Source organism: Lathamus discolor, chromosome 1 (genome assembly GCF_037157495.1).
Source record: "Lathamus discolor isolate bLatDis1 chromosome 1, bLatDis1.hap1, whole genome shotgun sequence".
Lineage (NCBI taxonomy): Eukaryota > Metazoa > Chordata > Aves > Psittaciformes > Psittacidae > Lathamus > Lathamus discolor.
Window position 1 is genome coordinate 125,536,335 of NC_088884.1, and position 5,892 is coordinate 125,542,226.

Consider the following 5,892-nt stretch of genomic DNA (forward strand, 5'->3'; position numbering starts at 1 on the left):
GGTCGGCGGGGGCCGTGCGGCGGCCAGGAGCGGGGCGGCGGGGCGTGACACGAACGGGCGGTGCGCGGGGGGGCGGTGGTAGGAACGGCGGTGTCCGTCCGCCGGCTCCGCGAGTCCCCTTTGCGCCTGCAGGAGCCTGCGGTGCGGCGGAACGCTCTGCCGGGCCGGCCGCGCCGCCGGGATGCGCACGCCTGTCCTCACATCGCGGATCAGCTATCACCGCGGAAGCCAGGGCTGCAGGAAAGAGGGGAAAGCTCAACCTGTTCGGATAGTCTTCGAGATCAGAATGCTGTCGTTCCGAGAAATGGCACGCGTGGTTTTCCCGCAGGACTGTCGTCCTAAGGGGATTACAGCACCCAGCGCCACTTTAAAGCCAGTCTGTAGAGGTCCCAGCTTGCGGGAAGCTGAAGCTGGCTCTGTAGGTATCCAAGTCACAAGAGGGTAAAGCTGGCCTTTAGCCTGAGCAAAACTGATCGAATGTGGTTGGTGCTACCTGTGCAGGCTGTGTGCTTGCTCAAAATGGATTGGTATGTAGGTGGGCAGCCGCAGGCAGGAGTCTGGCAGGTAGCTGCGCTGTGCCTGTGCTGTCCTGTGCCAGTTGCGTGTACTTGCTTCCCGACCTTGTGACGTCAGAAGGGAAGGATGAAGGGCTATCTTCAACTGAGCACGAAGGGCCACGGGTTAAACCATGGAGGTTTATGCTTCCAGATGTTTGTAATTATCCTATAGAGAGTTGGCTTGGACCTTGCTCTTGATACCCTCTTCTGATTGCTTTGAGGGCAGTAGTAACTGAAGATTCTCTGCTCCAAATAAGAGTAGTCAGATGAGTGAGCATTTGCTGGAACTGCTGGAAAAATGGGGGTTAGGACTGCATGTCATTGCAGGGGGAGGAATATGTAGCCCATTTCAAAGCAGGTTTCCAACCTGCCTAGGGAATACTGAAGAAGGATAGCAACGAAGGGCTGAGAAACAGAGAGGAAGACCCACTCCAGGAAACTGGACTATTTAACACCAAGGTTCTGGGCCCCTGGACCCACCACCTTGCATGCTGTTCAGGGGTGGCTGCAGTGGTTGAACTCAGATGCAGCCAGTGCTCAGGAGTAGTGTAGGTACTGGTGAGACTAGGGCTGCTGACAGCCAGGGTGTCTCGTGTTCAGGGTCTCCAGTATGGAAGAATTTGCAGACTCTGAGGAAGACGCATCTGACATAGTCAGTCTTGGCCAGAGCCAGGTGCCAACTGAGTGAATAGGTCAAGGTGTGTGCTTCTTACTCATCCACTTTCCCAGCATAACGCTTTCTTGATGGGAGGAGCTGTTTTGGTCGTAGGTCCTTGTTTACCACTGTCTTGAGAGGTGTGCTAGCTTGGCACCACTTACTATGCATTTGATTTTCCTTCTTCCTGTGTTTGAGTAAGTACTGGGTTTGAACAGAGTCAAGTGGCTTATATTTATTGCTTGGTGGTGGAGCAGTTAGGTAACTGAGTCCCCAGCCTCACAAACTCACTCAAGTCCGGCAGCACCCAGCAGCTATCTGAGTGCATGTCAGGTCTGTGTGAGATGAGGCTGAATTCTTCTATTTGGAAAAGTCATAACAGTTTTCCTTGGTCTCGTGAAAGTGGCTTCCCTTTCAGTGTCCTCAGGTTTCAGTGAACATAAGCCTGGACACAGCTGTAGGAATTTCGATGCCCACACACCTGGGACTTATGTCTCTTCCCAGCACTTCCACATCTCAATGTGGAGCATGACACCACTGCTGACAGCAAAGGCACCACATGATTTGCTCTGTGCCCTTTCCACGGAGATCAATGTCTCCTATGCCTAGTGTGGGCTGTGCTTGTCCTCCCATTCACAATAGCTGTTCTGGGGATAACTCCACAGGGAGATGTAGCTATGTAGACTACCATGAGAAGTCTTTCGTTGATCTTCATGGTCTGCAGCAGGTAGGAAGCAGGACTTACACCACCACAGCAGTTAAAAGCATTAGCTATCCTGCACAGCTTCCTTTGATTCAGTGCTTCCTTGATGCCCCTTTCTTCCTGCCCCATCTCCTACTTTTGCCACGAACATGTAGTAGCCCTGAGGAAGACAGCTGAGCTGTGAAGGCAAACTGCCTATTCCAGCACCCATAGCACACAGCCACGATCTGACAATGAACTCCCTAAGACTGGTGAGGAACTGCCTTCCAGCAGGTCAGGCTGCCTTCCTCAGGCTTGAAGTGGCTGATCTTCTCCCTTGCTTCCAGCGTTAGGTATACCCAACTGGTATATCATCTGTACCTCAGAAGATGCAAGTTTGGCAGGCTTTCTGAACTGACTCTGCACCCTGGTGGCTAAACTTGATGTCTTTGGTGCATAGGAAAAAACAGCTGAGGTCTGTGGGAGAAAGCGGGAGAGCTGGCTTCTAGTTTGTGCTTTGTTCAGCATGGAGCAAGGTCTGAAATCCCTGTCTTGTCAAATGAGCCCATGGACTTCCCACCTTTCCAATATGCTTGCACCAGCTGCATGCAGAAGACTGGTGCACTGAGTGGAGCAGGGGCTATAACACAGGTTTTCTGGATGTGTACTGTAGTTTAAGATTAGCTATGAAAATCTCCCTAATGTATTTAAGTTTATACACCTGTGAAAGCACATAAATAATAAAATTCACAGTGTTGTTAATTTCTTTGATAATGCCTGCCATAGTTAAACACTGGTGTTTGAGACAGTACAACAGTGAGCGCATTTTACTTCTGTAATATCATAGTGTTTTTTAATGAAAATCAGCCTTTTACCTTAGAACCAGCAAAACTTTGTATTTCTGATAGTTGTATCTGAACAGCATGATCAGGGAAGCCTTGTAATCATGCTGTTAGAAGTCTAAGATAAGATTAAATTGCACATTCTCTGTAATTACCATCCCTCCATCCACTAGTCAGAGTGGGACACAGGAATGCCTGAGACAAGCTTGTGTGCCACACAACGTAAAGTAGCAGCAGAGAAACAAAAGAAAAAGGGAAGTTTTCAAATAATATTGAAGAAAATAGCTGTATTAATGTGACAGTCATAGATGTACAGAATCAGAGAATGGTTCGGGCTGGAGAGGACCTTAAGATCATCAAGTTCCAGCCCCCCTGTCATTGGCAGGGACACCTCACACTAGACCATGTCACCCAAGGCTCTGTCCACCCCAGCCTTGAACACCGCCAGGGATGGAGCATTCACAGCTTCCTTGGGCAACCCATTCCAGTGCCTCACCATCCTTGCAGTAAAGAACTTCCTCCTTATATCCAACCTGAACTTCCCCTGTTTATGTTCGAACCTGTTACCCTTTGTCCTATCGCTACAGTCCCTAATGAAGAGTCATCCTAAAGTTGGTTAAAAACATGGATAGGTTAATGTTCTCACCTCCAACTTTCAAGAATGCAATATTGAACTTTGGTTGATTTTCACTTGTATATAGATACATGAGGGGATATTTCATTTGGAAATCACGTTATGTTGACATATTTCAGGTAGAGGTGAAATTTTTGATGATGAGAAATTCTTTTTTCAGTGTGGTGATGTTACTCATTTCTTTTTTAGAATTTCTAGACCCCAGTACAATTAGAAATTGCATGAATGCTAATGAGAAAATGCTGACTTTCTTTATTATTACGTATATCCTCACCATGCTATATTAACTCAATTTGTTTTCTGAAAGATGTGCTGCATTTTATTTTTATTTGTATCTGCTACTTAAGATTGTTACATTAGTCACTGTAATCATATGAAAGACTGCAGTTCCAAGCTATACCAGCACTGCGTTCTTGATTGAGTAGCACCCCAATTTTGGGGAAGGATATGGACACCTGAAATGCATGGATCTGGCCTACAACTGATTTTGGTTGGGAGGAAGATGCAGAAATGCTATGGTCCTGGGAGCTCCAGGCCTGCTCCAAATGTGCCAGACTCATGTGGGATGAGTAGTCCCAGGAGGGAATGGGCATTCCTACCTCAAACTGGACAACCGGGGTCTATCTACTTCAAAGCATTTTATTTATTAACTTATTTAAACCATCATACATTCTTATGGCAAGTGAAAAAGGACACACTTCTTTTGATGCCTCATCAGGGAGAGAGCTTGCTTTGTATCAGTCCCTTTGGAAATATCTGACTCTGAATTGTGTCCTAGAGCACTGTGGCTTACATCATGGCTTGTGGTTTTTTCTTGTTTCTCCTCCCTACCTTTTGAAATAACTCAAAATAAGTAAAAAAAGATTATGCACAAAGCTCATGAACTTATGGTGATTTTCATTTGTACCTCACAATACTGTGTAACGATTACTATTTCTCTTCTGCACTTCTGGATTTGTTACTTTCCAGTTTTGTTGGTGGTTCCTTCCTCCTCTTCCTACTTCCTCTGCACGTGTAAGCATGAGAATGACCAATTAAATTTTATTCCTCCCTATGCCTTATTTTTTAAGGAATGAGGTTACAAAAGTAACCTGGTTTTATACTTTTACTGTGATCCTTCTTTTTGCTCCTCCCAGAGGAAGAAAATCCTTGTCTTGTTGAGGAAGACCTTCTCTGCAGTGATCCACTTTAATCACTCACTTCTGAGGGAATTTCCTTCCTGAACTCTATTGCAGACACAGTCCATAAATGAAACAAATGCACCAATTTCATACAATCATAGAATCATAGAATAGTTAGAGTTGGAAAGGACCTTAAGATCATCCAGTTCCAACCCCCCTGCCATGGGCAGGGACACCTCACACTAAACCATGTCACCCAAGGCTTCATCCAACCTGGCCTTGAACACTGCCAGGGATGGAGCATTCACAACCTCCCTGGGCAACCCATTCCAGTGCCTCACCACCCTAACAGGAAAGAATTTCCTCCTTATATCCAATCTAAACTTCCCCTGTTTAAGTTTGAACCCGTTACCCCCTGTCCTGTCACTACAATCCCTGATGAAGAGTCCCTCCCCAGCATCCCTATAGGCCCCCTTCTATCAGGTCTCCACGCAGCCTTCTCTTCTCCAGGCTGAACAGCCCCAACTTTCTCAGCCTGTCTTCATACAGGAGGTGCTCCAGTCCCCTGATCATCCTCGTGGCCCTCCTCTGGACTTGTTCCAGCAGTTCCATGTCCTTTTTATGTTGAGGACACCAGAACTGCACACAATACTCCAGGTGAGGTCTCACAAGAGCAGAGTAGAGGGGCAGGATCACCTCCTTTGACCTGGTGGTCATGCTCCTTTTGATGCAGCCCAGCATATGGTTGGCTTTCTGGGCTGCAAGAGCACACTGAAGCCGACTCATGTTCATTTTCTCATCGACCAGCACCCCCGAGTCCTTCTCCGCAGGGCTGCTATATATGCTACATGGGTGCTATAATATTATTTTACACAAATGCAAATATTATTCTTCTTGAAATTACCTCTTTGAGGTTCTCTTGGCTTTGAAGTATATTTTCTTGAGGTAAAGATCTCTCCCTGTCCTACAGCATGTATGTGGACAGTTTCTACATGTGCTTGTGTTGTTGCTCAGGCTCTTCAGTGATGTGTGCTACAGGAGGCCTAGCCACGTGGATGTGCTGAGCCAAGGACAGATATGTCTGCATAAATTATTGGCAGCTGAGGAGAGGGTGAAATCCACACCTCTTGTGATCGGAAGGGAAAATTCCACAGGGAGGTCACAGGAAACTCCGTTCGGAGGGTTTGGCACCACTGTTTAAAAGCTGCCAAGCTCTTTAGGACATGAAGAAATAAAAGACTGGTGAAAGCTCTTCTGCCCCCATGCTCTCCCCTACCCCCAGCAACTTGCGGAAAAAGCTTTCCATGTGTAAGTTGAAGCCAACTGAAAGCACTTCTTAAAGATAAAAATGTTTTCGTTTCTTTCTTTTTCTGCACCTCACCACTACTTTCCTGCTCATGA